General features: G+C 45.6%; 1 protein-coding gene across 2 annotated transcripts in view; it reads left to right on the top strand.

Moving 5' to 3' along the window:
• The first annotated feature begins 1,985 nt into the window (after positions 1-1,985).
• KCNJ4 (potassium inwardly rectifying channel subfamily J member 4) overlaps positions 1,986-14,125 on the top strand; it is a 313,306-nt gene continuing 301,166 nt past the window's right edge. The window contains exon 1 of one of the 2 annotated variants that reach the window (XM_073644275.1): positions 1,986-2,550. The gene's annotated coding sequence lies outside the window, so the exon portion shown is untranslated. The remainder of the gene's footprint in view (positions 2,551-14,125) is intronic. The other variant, XM_073644274.1, reaches the window with a different exon arrangement.

A 14,125-nucleotide genomic window follows, 5' to 3' on the forward strand; every position in this document is an offset into this window, starting at 1 on the left:
AATGCCCCATGTAGGATGTCACTTCCCCCTTTTCCCCCATATAATGCCCCATGCAGAATGTCACTTCCTCCCCTTTAAATGCCCCATACAGGATGTCACACCCCTCCCTCCCTTATAATGCCCCATGCAGGATGTCACTTCCCCCTATATAATGCCCCATGCAGGATGTCATTCCCCCCCCATATAATGCCCCATGCAGGATGTCACACCCCCCTCCGTTATAATGCCCCATGCAGGATGTCACTTCCCCCCATATAATGCCCCATGCAGGATGTCACTCCCCCCCCCTCCGATATAATGCCCCATGCAGGATGTCACCCCCCCTTATAATGCCCCATGTAGGATGTCACTTCCCCCCTTCCCCCCATATAATGCCCCATGAAGGATGTCACTCCCCCCCCTTTTAATGCCCCATGAAGGATGTCACCCCCCTCCCTTATAATGCACCATGCAGGTTTTCACTTCCCCCCCATATAATGCCCCATGCAGGATGTCACCTCTCCCCCCCTTTTAATGCCCCATGCAGGATGTCACTCCCCCCCCCTTTTAATGCCCCATGCAGGATGTCAAACCTCCCCCTCCCTTATAATGCCCCATGTAGAATGTCACTTCCCCCCCATATAATGCCCCATGCAAGTTGTCACTCCCTCCCATATAATGCCCCATGCAGGATGTCACCTCCCCCCCCCTTTTAATGCCCCACGCAGGATGTCACACACCATCTTCCCTTATAATGCCCCATGCCTCCATACATCAAAAAAAAAAAATCAAATACTCACCTCATTCCTCACCTGCTGCCGCTGCTCTGGACTCCTCAGTGTCGCCGGCATCTTCCTGCTCTGCGCTCTGATGGCTCAGGAGAGAGCGCGGTGGAAATACGTCACCGCGCCCTCTGACCTGAGACGTCACAATCAGAGGACGCGGAAGAGACCGGAGCTGCTGCGGAGGCACGGGGAGAGGTAAGTATTATGCCGGCTGCCAGGGCCCTGAGCAAGAGGAGGGGAGCGGGCGCTGACACCGCTCTCCTCCGCTCACAGGTCCCGTAACGGGTCCGGCACTTGCCCGGGTGCGCAGGGTGCTGACGTCGGCCCTGCTCACACACTACATGGCCAGGTAAGGTGTTAAATTACATTTATTGGTGAACTTATTTTTCACCATTAAAATAAATGCAAAAGTGCAAAAACGCATCCAAAATACTACGTGTGAACATAGCCCAAGGTGTGGAGGAGCATTTTTGTTATTTATTTTGCCTTATATACAAGTCATGACCCTGGAAGGAATGTTTCTTAACATTTCTTCCAGGAAAATCCATTTTAGCTTTGTTTTTGTATGTTTTAGTGTCAGTCTGTAAAAGTGGCGCAATACTCTGACAACATTGTTCACAGCAGTGACCTGGGAGTCATAAATGCTTCCAGGGGTCTTCCCCATGCTGTTCCCATGTCATTTGAGCACTGTTTCCATCGATTTGACCAATTTATAGGCCCCCTCCAGACCTCCTGGGGGGGCCACCGGAAAAATGTTCAAGTCTCCCATTGACTTACATTGGGCTTGTTACTCGGTCCGAGCACTCGACCATTAAAATTTGCTCCACCCGCGCAACGAGTACCCGAGCATTTTAGTGCTTGCTCATCACTACCTACACAGCGTTCATCCATTAAGTCGACATGGCTCAAGATCGAATTGAAGGTAGTTAAAATAAAAAAAAATGCTATATTTGATCTATTTTGTTATTAATAATCTGTGGACGTGTGTAAGAATACACTGATAGAAAAGATGGATTGTCAGTCCCACTGGGGACAGGGACTTTACGGTGTTTTATAAGTTATGGGAAATACATGTATAAATCACGTTTTAGCCTACATTTATAATATTAGGAATAAAATGTGAAATAAATCAATTCATTTAAAGGTGAAAGAAAAATTGAAAAATTATGAGATCTGTTTGTGAACTCCAGTATCCGAATCCTTGTAAGTTAATTCAGTTCAGCAGGGATGTCAGATTCAGAGAGAGGACACAATATGCTTCAGTGCATGGTCCTGAGGTCCTGAGGCTGCATTGTGAATCCAGGCTGTGATCACATGGAGAGAAGAGATCATCCAGCCCAGCGCTGTCAGATTCCTGTGCACAACCACTAACTACTGCTCATAGGAACAGAGAGGAAGGAGAGGGGGAAGAGACTCAGCGAGGAGGCATCAGAGACAGCAAAGAGATACAGGCACAGGCACAACTGAGGAGAACTAAGTAGCAGCGCAGGATTTAAAGGGCTCAGGTAAAGACTTTATAAAGTGTAAAGTATCTGGGTGGTGATAGAAGCAACAGATTGCAGGGGGTGCAGAACCTAGGATGGCACTGGGAAGAGGTCAGGGCACCTACAAAAACACAAATATCATGGGAAAACAGGGAGCATAAATTGTATAAAAGATTCAGAAAGCAGCTGTACACACTAAAGTTAGTAGGAAAGAAAGTGTCAGGATAGAGCCTGAGGAAGAAGCTACACCTGCCGAAACGTGAGCACTACCTGGACTCATATCCTGCATACACCCTGATAAGGTAACAACTCTTTCTGTATTTATGGTGGGCCTATTTTATAATGATCATAGTTATATTATATTACTGGGATCTTGTAATAATAGGTGAAATAGTGGATGAAGTGCTTCCATTCAATCTGAACTCTTACAAAGCCACTGACAAGTGATCAATGCTGTGATGTAAGGACACTTTATGGTACTTTATAGTGGAGTGACCTGTGTATATGTGGGCTGAACTAGGATGGAAATGAGAAATAGTTGCATCCAGGGTCTCGTCTATAAATACATATTATATCAAGATAATCTACAAATATGCAAAAACATACAGGACATTGCAGTAATGAGAGATAACTGCATGGCCAGGGAGTGATTATGTCATCTTGGCTTGGGTAGTTTTACATGGAATAGACATGATTGGATGTTGTTAATTGTATCACTCCTTATAGCAGAGATACAGAGATACTACATCAACTTGTCAACTGCCTGAATGTCAGATGTCTGAAGTAATCTGGTTAGGTGTTAGTTTATGTCTCCACTTATAACTTAATTCCACTTGTGTGGCAAGGTTTAATAACCTGGCAACTCCACAATGGCTTATTGATTCAGTAATTTTGTAAAGCAATTACATATTGTTTTAATTATTGAGTTAGATGGAAGAATAGATGCTGAAAAAAATTATATATATTTATAAATAGACATATATATATATAAATAAATATATATATTCATATACACACATGTTTCTATGTGTATATACAAAATAAAGTGATGCTACATACACAAACATATACTTATTATACACACATGCATGTTTGTGTGTACGTACCATCACTTTCTTTTTCTGCATCTGTTCATCCATTTATTGTCAATATATATTTATATGTTTGTGTGTAGAAAAGAAAATGAAGGTACATACACACACACAAACATGTGCACACATAAGTATACATATGTGTGTGTGTATATATATATATATATATATATATATATATACACACACACAAATATACGTGTGTATATATATATATATATATATATATATACACACATGTTTCTGTGTGCATGCACCATCACTTTCTCTTTCTGCATCCATCCGTGTGCATGTATATATATATAAATATAATATATATATATATATATATATATATATATATATATACACACGTACTTTAACTGTTTCTCTTCTGCATAACGATTACCATTATCTGTGTGAGATTTTCTTTACTCTATTAATTCAGCAATATTGCAAGTCAATGCTAAAGTATTAAAGGGTCTGCTAGATAGTTGTGAGCTTGATATTGGATGGATAGTTAATAGCTAGATAGTTAGACAGATTTTCATATCCATAATTTACTAAAGAATAGTAACTTTTCATGTATCTGTCTTTTTTCTGTATCTTGATAACTTTGGGGTGAGCTGATTCTATTTATGTGCGGTTCTTTGTAAACCTGCAACTCTAATATACAGTATCTGTATATATTATACAGTTATAAATGGCAGACTCAGCTTTCTTTGGAGGTATCTTGCTGTCACGAATATGAGATTGTATAACATGTAAAAGTTATCCATATGTTCATATATTTGGCATTAAGGACTGTTTTTATCTTTTTTTTTATTACATAAGTAGTGGACCTGTGAACTTTATCAGCAAATCATTTATCATATCAGAAAATACTTGGAACAATTTCTTTGTTTTAACTTGTCAGAATGAAGTTACCGAAGAGGGAAAGTGATAAAGCAGACAGATACATCAATTAGTTTTATACAAACGCTGGATACAATTATAATAAACTCCAAGTCAAACACGTTATCTGGCAGCCATATTTGAAACCTTTTCTGAGATATTTCCATAGAAACACAGTATCTGACGTCTGCTAAGAGCCACTTAACTCACCCTTTCTTGTCTATTGTAAAGATCCGCACCCTATTTGATCTCTGACCCTCTATTAGATTCTGTATATTTTTAGATCTATCGATACAGTTCACAATCGCTTCATTTTTTTATCACCTTTTGAAAGAAGTTTTTGCTTACTGTTTCTTATATTTAGCTGACAATTCAGACATTATTTCTTTGACAAAAATATTATTTGAAAAAATACTTTAACATGTAGAATAAAATAAAAGTAATCTCAGATTGTAAGGCAATTCTAGATGCTTCTGAAGTATCATCAGTTTCATTCCATGGTGCCAAAGGCAGGGACATAGAAATGCCCCCTCCATATCTTCCAAATCTTTTTTTCTTATCAACCTTATGGTCAAATTTCCTCCTAAAAATGGAAGCACTGGATTATTTCTGGTTTATACTATATCCAGACTGTACAATATCTGGAATATCCTATATCTTGAATAGAAAACTAAACCGAAAAAAATTAACTTGAGTATTATTTGGTATTCATGCAAAATATAGGAGCAAGTTCACACTAGCCATTAAACAGACAAAACCTAAGATAGAAACTAAAGAAACATATACCCTACTGTAAGTAAATAAGTAAAAGAAATAGTGCATATAAATAAATAGGATACTTAGTAAACACCGTTTTTGATAAAAAAAAACCATAAAATCCATCACACCAGCGTGTACCCAAATCAGGATGGTCCTAACTAGTGATGAACGAGCGTGTTCTGTTAACCCTTTCGGCGAGCATGCTCGGGTGCTCTACGAGTATTTGCGGCGTGCTCGAATGTTATGTTTGAGTCACTCTGTGTGCATGATTTCCGACTGACAGCTTTAATACATGTGAGGAAAGCCTAATAAACAGGCATTTCTCACATGTATTAAAGCTGTCAAACAGTTGGAAATCATGCACACACAGTGACTCAAACATAACATTTGAGCACGCCAAAGATACTCGGAAAACACCCGAGCATGCTCATATATCTCGAGTAACGAGCATGCTCGCTCATCACTAGTCCTAACCTTTAGTATTAAAACCTTATTATGTGTCAAAGTGACGTCAATGTGAATAAGGGCTGAGAAGGATTGGGTCCCAAAAATGTACACCCAGCAATGGGAAACTATATAAATGTAATGTCCAGCTCAAAGAAATGGAGGCTCTTTGATACATGGTAAGGTTTTAATACCAGAGGTTAGGACCCAGTGGCGTAACTAGAATCTGATGAGCCCCGGTGCAAGACTTGGAGCGGGTCCCCCCCATGCTGAATATATATATGCGCCCTCCATTCTGGTATATATGTACCTCATCCTGGTATATATGTCCCTCATCCTGGCCCCATCCTGGTATATATATCACTCATTCAGGTATATGTCCCTTATCCTGGGCCCCATCCTGGTATATATATATTCCCCATCCTGGTATATGTCTCTTATCTTGGGCCCCATCCTGGTATATATATCCCCCATCCTGGTATATGTCCCTTATCCTGGGCCCCATCCTGGTATATATATCCCCCATCCTGGTATATGTCCCCCGTTCTGCAGCTGTACACACCAGGGGCACACATAGAAGTAATGGAGCTCCATAGAAGAAGTATAATGCACCCCGCATAGTCCTCCATATAGTATAATGCACAGCCTATAGTCCTCCATATAATATACTGCAGAGCCCACAGTCATCCATGTAGTATAATGCACAGTCCATGATTATCCATATTAGTATAATACACAGTCAATATCCTTCATATAATATAATGTACATACCATAGTAATCCATGTAGTATAATGCACAGCTCATAGTCCATTATAAAGCATAATGCACAGCCCATAGTTATCCATAAAGTATAATGCACCCCCATAATCATCCATAAAGTATAATGCACCCCCATAGTCATCCATGTACTAGTATGGCCACTGATTTAAAAAAACAAAAATAAATACTTACCTTCCCTTCGCTCCCCTGCTGCGCGGCGTTCTCTTGTGAAGCCGGCAGCTGACTTTGTTGTGCGACGGGAGCGTATGACGCCACTGCCATGTGCCCCATCACGTGCACGCTGACATCAGCTGCTGGCCTCTGATTGGCCGGCAGCGTGTATTTTCATGCAGTACCTGATGGGTCTGTGCAGTGCAATGCACTTCAGCTGGAAGTGCATCCGATGACGCACATCCAGTTGAAGTTTCTGCTGACGTCGGTGGGCTCCTGTTACGACCCTTTTAGGACCATCCCAATTTGGGAACACCTTGGCGCGGGTGGGATCGCTTTTACGTCTTTTTTTTTTAAATCAAAAACAGTTGTTTGCTAAGTACCCAATGTGATTTATAGACAATATTGCTTTTACTTATTTACTAACAGCAGGGTGTATGTTAATTTTGTTTCTATCTTAGGTTTTCTATCTTGAATATACAATATTTGATATCTTATTATATCTGTACCGTCTACAGTTTGGTAAAATCACTACTGCACAATCTGTCATAACCTTTAGTTTCCCTAGTAGCTAAATATGATTTCATGCTGTCACGTTGTGCCTATTGGGGACCACACAATCCTACATTCATACACACTGCCATAAATATAGAGCTTCAACACTATTATAATGATAAAACAACTATTTTATTGTTATTATAAAGTGACAATTCACAAAGTTATATTCAAGTATTTAAGGGTATATTCAAATTCAAAGCATCAGGATAATATAAGATTCACAATCAATAATAATAATAATAATCTAATCCAAATATATTATTATGTGAGTTAAGGATAAAAGTGCTGGTGCATCATAATGCTTATGCAATGGCTCGCACAGTATATCACAGAATACAAGTTCGGTATTACTAAAGTAAAAGTTCCCAATTCATCAAAGTATTTTTGCAGGATTTCTGTTGTAAAGCATTTTGAAAACACATTTTGCGACATTTGCCTTTTTCACTCCAGTCACAGTCCCAAGTGGGCGAACCATGGGAGGGAGGGGTGCGGCAAAGTCCACCTGACAAATACTTCTAAAGTTACACCACTTTTGTGGCATAAGTTATGGCAGTGATGTACTGCAGTCCCTGAACGGAGTAACATTTCTGGCGAGACTCATGGAGGAGCGCCCCTCTTAATGAGTTAGTCCCATCTGTAATAGAACATTGCATAGATATTGTATTGAGTCGTATTGCCATAATATAGTACATTGTCAATAATAGTATATTGTCACAATATACTGTATTGGCCCTGTTACTGTAACCCATCATATAGTGCTTATACAGTACAGACCAAAAGTTTGGACACACCTTCTCATTTAAAGATTTTTCTGTATTTTCATGACTTTGAAAATTGTACATTCACACTGAAGGCATCAAAACTATGAATTAACACATGTGGAATTATATACTTAACAAATGAAACAAAAAAGTGTGAAACAACTGAAAATATGTCTTATATTCTAGGTTCTTCAAAGTAGCCACCTTTTGCCTTGATGACTGCTTTGCACACTCTTGACATTCTCTTGATGAGCTTCAAGAGGTAGTCACCAGAAATGGTTCTCACTTCACAGGTGTGCCCTGTCAGGTTTAATAAGTGGGATTTCTTGCCTTATAAATGGGGTTGGGACCATCAGTTGTGTTGTGCAGAAGTCACGTGGATACACAGCTGATAGTCCTACTGAATAGACTGTAAGCTGCTTTTTTCTTGCCATAATACAAATTCTAAGTCAAGAAAAATGAGTGGCCATCATTACTTTAATAAATGAACGTCAGTCAGTCCGAAAAATTGGGCAAACTTTGAATGTGTCCCCAAGTGCAGTTGAAAAAACCATTAAGCGCTACAAAGAAACTGGCTCACATGAGGACCGCCCCAGGAAAGGAAGACCAAGAGTCACCTCTGCTTCTGAGGATAAGTTTATCCTAGTCACCAGCCTCAGAAATCGCAGGTTAACAGCAGCTCAGATTAGAGACCAGGTCAATGCCACACAGAGTTCTAGCAGCAGACACATCTTTACAACAACTGTTAAGAGGAGACTTTGTGCAGCAGGCCTTCATGGTAAAATAGCTGCTAGGAAACCACTGCTAAGGACAGGCAACAAGCATAAGAGACTTGTTTGGGCTAAAGAACACAAGGAATGGACATTAGACCAGTGGAAATCTGTGCTTTGGTCTGATGACTCCAAATTTGAGATCTTTGGTTCCAACCACCGTGTCTCTGTGCGACGCAGAAAAGGTGAACGGATGGACTCTACATGCCTGGTTCCCACCGTGAAGCATGGAGGAGGAGGTCTGATAGTGTGGGAGTGCTTTGCTGGTGACACTGTTGGGGATTTATTCAAAATTGAAGGCATACTGAACCAGCATGGCTACCACAGCATCTTGCAGCGGCATGCTATTCCATCCGGTTTGTGTTTAGTTGGACCATCATTTATTTTTCAACAGGACAATGACCCCAAACACACCTCCAGGCTGTGTAAGGGCTATTTGACCAAGAAGGAGAGTGATGGGGAGCTACGTCAGATGACCTGGCCTCCACAGTCACCAGACCTGAACCCAATCGAGATGGTTTGGGGTGAGCTTGACCGCAGAGTGAAGGCAAAAGGGCCAACAAGTGCTAAGCATCTCTGGGAACTCCTTCAAGATTGTTGGAAGACCATTTTTGGTGACTACCTCTTGAAGCTCATTAAGAGAATGCCAAGAGTGTGCAAAGCAGTCATCAAAGCAAAAGGTGGCTACTTTGAAGAACCTAGAATATAAGACATATTTTCAGTTGTTTCACACTTTTTTGTTAAGTATATAATTCCACATGTGTTAATTCATAGTTTTCTTCAGTGTGAATGTACAATTTTCAAAGTCATGAAAATACAGAAAAATCTTTAAATGAGAAGGTGTGTCCAAACTTTTGGTCTGTACTGTATATATATATATATATATATATATTTATATATATATATATATATGTATATATATATATATATATATATATACAGGGTCGGACTGGGGCACCGGGACACCAGAGAATGCACGGGGGCCCCTGGTTAACATGGCCGCCGATGCTCCGCACTGCAAGGGCCCGGAGGGTCTGGAGGGCCCTTGCAGTGCGGCTGATGAGGGCAATCTGGCCTGCTTCTCGGACCACCAGGCTCCGGGGGGCCCATGGCCAGATTGCCCTCATCATGTGCGGCGGGCAGGGAGCGAACCCTCCAGCTCCACCCTCTGCTTCCTGCCCCGCGCTTCCTCCCTGACACAGGCTCGCGCTGCTTCATGACGTCATCATGCAGCGCGAGTGTAACATACCTGGCGGCGTCCTTGCATGGTGGTCCATCTCCCACTGTGCAAGAGCGCGCACTTGATCTCCAGTCCAGAATGTCTCTCTGGCTTCCCTCCATGCTGTCTGTTTGTGTCTGTTTCTGCTGCTTAAGGGCGGCGCCCGATCACTTCCTGCTTTTTGTACCTGCTGTGGGTCACACCCCTTGTGCGTCCTCAGCCTATTGCTGTCTGTCACCTGGTATATAGCTCAGCTGCTCCCATCTATCCCTGCCTGAGCATAGTGTTTCATTCAGTGTGTGCTTTCACTCTGAAGATGCCAGGTCCCGTTCTTTGTCTCCTGTCTTGCGGTATCAGTTCCCGTGTCTGAACTGAGTCCTGTCTATGTCTCCTGCCTTGCGGTATCCGTTCCCGTGTCTGAGCTGAGTCCTGTCTTTGTCTCCTGCCTTGCGGTATCAGTTCCCGTGTCTGAACTGAGTCCTGTCTGTGTACTCTTGCCTGCTGCCTTTCCTGGAGGCTGTATTTCCAGGCCTGTCTGAACACGCTCCTAGCCTGTTCCTCCCGCCTTCTAGGGGCCGATTACCTAGATCCGTTCCTGTATCTTGTCTGTCCTGTCTGAACACGCTCCTAGCCTGTTCCTCCCGCCTTCTAGGGGCCGATTACCTAGATCCGTTCCTGTATCTTGTCTGTCCTGTCTGAACACGCTCCTTGCCTGTTTGTCCCGCCTCTCTGGGGGCCGATTACCCAGACCTGCTCCTGTATCTTGTCTGTTCTGTCTGAACACGCTCCTTGCCTGTTCGTCCCGCCTCTCTGGGGGCCGTATTCCCAGACCCGCTCCTGTGTCCCGCTCCTGTGTCGGTCTCGTCCGTACACTCAGTTCCAGTCTGTACTCTCTCCTATCTTTCATCTGTCTTTTCTCTATGTCCGTTCCTTTCCTTTTTCTGCAGAGTCTGAACTCGTACCTAACTCCTGCCTGTTGTCTCTGTGCTCCCGTTTGTGAGTTTGTGGTCCACTCGCTACTTCACTGCAAGTACCCTGTGGGTGTCTGGCTCTGCCTTTCCCTTCCTGTCTGTTCCGTGTGAACAGAGCCCTGTCCCCCCTACTCAGCCTTGCCTGCTCTGACTCCTTTGCTCACTGCTCCGGCGGTTCTAGCCTGCTCTGACTCCTTTGCTCACCGCTCCGGCGGTTCTAGCCTGCTCTGACTCCTTTGCTCACCGCTCTGGCGGTTCTAGTCTGCTCTGACTCCTTTGCTTACCGCTCCGGCGGTTCTAGCCTGCTCTGACTCCTTTGCTCACTGCTCCGGCAGCCTTGCTCCGCTCTGACCCTTTTGCTCGCTGCTCCGGCAGTCTCGCTCCACTCTTGCTCACCGCTCCAGGCGGCCTCGTCCTGCTTTACTCTTGCTCACTGCTCCAGCAGTCTCGCTCAGCTTTGATCCTTTGTTCACCGCTCCTGGCGGCCTTGTCCTGCTCTACTCTTGCTCACCACTCCAGGCGGCCTTGTCCTGCCCTGTTCTCGCTCACCTCTCTGGGCGGCCTCACTCTGCTGTGTTTGTCCGCCACATCTGTGGCTCTGTTCCTGAGTCCCAGTGTGTACTGGGTCCTATCCCGCCAGTGTCCCTACCTGCTAGTGCCTCCCTGTCTGCACTCTAGCTGTGCTTGCCTGTACCCCTCTGCCTGTATTGTTCCTGAGTCCCAGTGTGTACTGGGTCCTATCCCGCCTGTGTTCCTACCTGCTAGTGCCTCCCTGTCTGCACTCTAGCTGTGCTTGCCTATACCCCCCTGCCTGCTTACCCGCCTGCCTGCATACCAGTCGTGCCTGCCTATACCCACCAGTCTGTGTGCCAGCCTACCAGTCTGTTCCTGTATTCCCCTGTGTGGGTCAACAGCCGTGTCCGGGGTCTGTCCTGGAGTAGCACCTGGTCCCTTTGCTCGGTTCCTCCTTGGTGCACTGGCGTCGTATGCCGTCGTGCGACCCTGGTCGGATCGGGTGAATACCTAGTTAAGCCCCTCCAGGCATTCACTCTCCGGCACGGTCCAGTGGAATCACTACAATCACACGCACACGCCGCTCAGCCCGGGCGTGTGCATAACAGCGAGCCTGTGTCAGGGAGAAAGATGCCGGGCAGGAAGCAGAGGACAAGGCTGCGGGGGAGCGGGTTGAGAGGTAAGTGTTTTTTTTTTTTAAAACTAATACACTGGATTGAAGATGAGGGGAAATGGGGACAGCAATGGTGATGGAGGAGGTGAGGGGAGATCAGGGAGAGCAATGGTGATGGTGGGGGGAGATGAGGGAGAGCAATGGTGATGGAGGAGGTGGGGGGAGATGAGGGAGAGCAATGGTGATGGATGAGGAAGGGGGGAAGAGGGAGAGCATTGGTGATGGATGAGGTGGGGGAGATGAGGTAGAGCAATGGTGATGGAGAAGGTGGGGGGAGATGACGGAGAGCAATGGTGATGGAGGCGGTGGGGGGAGATGAGGGAGAGAAATATTGATGGAGAAGGTGTGGGGAGAAGAGGGAGAGTAATGGTGATGGAGGAAGTGGGGGGAGATAAGGGACAGCAATGGTGATGGAGGAGGTGGGGGGAGATAAGGGACAGCAATAGTGATGGAGGAGGTGGGGGGAGATAAGGGACAGCAATGGGGAGGAGGGGGTGGGGGAGGGAGATGAGGGAGAGAAATGGTGATGGAGAAGGTGTGGGGAGAAGAGGGAGAGCAATAGTGATGGAGGAGGTGGGGGAAGATAAGGACAGCAATGGTGATGGAGGAGGTGGGGGAGATGAGGGAGAGCAATGGTGATGGAGGAGGTGGGGGGAGATGAGGGAGAGCAATGGTGATGGAGAAGGTTGGGGGAGATGAAGGAGAGCAATGGTGATGGAGGAGGTGGGGGGAGATATGGCATTGTGATGGAGGAGGTGGGGGGAGATATGGCATTGTGATGGAGGAGGTGGGGGGAGATATGACCTGGCAATGGTGATGGAGGAAGTGGGGGAGATATGGCATGGCAATGGGTTAGGTGGGAGAGATATGTGACGCGCCCCTGGGCCTACTTGGTGTAGCGTTGCGCACGCGGGGACTACCCGGAGCCGGGCCTGTTGGGGGTAGTAGTCTCGTGGCGGTGACCCGGTCCGTGCCCAGGGAGTCAAACTGTGTGGCTGAGTATTAGCAGTAGATGTTGGACGACTACGCCACCCGTTGAATACAGCTATGGAGCTGCCGCTGCAGGGCAGACCGCTGAGGCCGGTGGAAGGATTGTGCAGCGTGGATGGGATAACCCCCAACGGGAGGGGTATGGCCTCAGGGCAGCCGACGTGGATGATGGGGGTAGCAGGAACCACTCAGAGACGATGCGGTGTGGTTCAGGGTCTTTACTGGTGACAAAGATAGACCCTCCCGGAGTACTGGCTAGCGATTGGGGCCTGGTCAGTCCTTGAGCAGATGGTGGGATCTCCCCTGGCCAGGCGGAGTTGTAGGCCTCCCCAACTAATTGTACTCTTCTGGCTACCTTGCTAGAGGCGGGTAAAAGTAGCCCACGTCCCTGAGTGTACCGTGTGGTGCTCACCCGTATGGCCGGTGACTCGGGGCCTTCTAGTGGCTTCCGCTCCACGACGGCGGTGCTGGTCCCACGCGTGTGACCATGCCTTCGGGTTTCTTGGCCAGAGGACCTGAAATCCCCTGCCGGTCGGTTTCTGCTGCTGGGTAAGGATTAGTCCCCACAGCCTCGGACTCCGGGTCCGGAGGTAACTCTTCAATCAGGGCGAGCTCTTCAGCTGCCAGCCCCTGATTCCTTTTAGCACGACTTCCCCAGAGCTCCTGATCTCTCTTTCCTATAGCTGCTTCTCCTCTTCTTAACTAACTCACCCTGCCTCAGCCCCAGTTTTATATAGGGGAAGTTCTTCCCCTCCCAGGACTGGGCAGGAGGTGTGGCATGCATAGGATTTCTGACCAGAAGACCTCCCACCTGCTCTGAGACATAATATTGCTATTACTGTGGAAACCAGACCCCTGGGGTGCCACATTCCCCCTTAGTGAAATTTAGTACTCCGGGACTAAACATACTTTTGTAAACATAACAAGGTATAAACAATAACGTTCTGGTAGAGACAACACATAAGGTGGTCACGGCGTGTCCGTAACCGGGTGTAACTTTTGAAGAAAACAAAGGTGTCCATTTCACCAAGAGACCGGAGCCGTAACCAGGTAGGGGTCTGTCCTGCCCCGAGTCCTTAACAGTCTTTTAGTCCGTCCTGGGTTACGCTCCAACTATATGCACAAAGGATTCCCGGTAAATCCACCAAAGACTCCTACAAATAACTAGAAACACAAAGTTATACACAAGCAACAATAAACAGGTAAACATTAATAAAATAGCTTGAACATTTAGATCCTCCACCGTATGGGCAACTGGCCTCTAGTGACCCTAGTGGACCTACGGAGCTGGCTGACTGGTTCTGAGCTACAGGGTATAGGAGCT

This window comes from Phyllobates terribilis, unplaced genomic scaffold (assembly GCF_046119375.1).
Source record: "Phyllobates terribilis strain yellow unplaced genomic scaffold, ASM4611937v1 Scaffold_8__6_contigs__length_399053987, whole genome shotgun sequence".
NCBI classification, from domain to species: Eukaryota; Metazoa; Chordata; class Amphibia; order Anura; family Dendrobatidae; genus Phyllobates; species Phyllobates terribilis.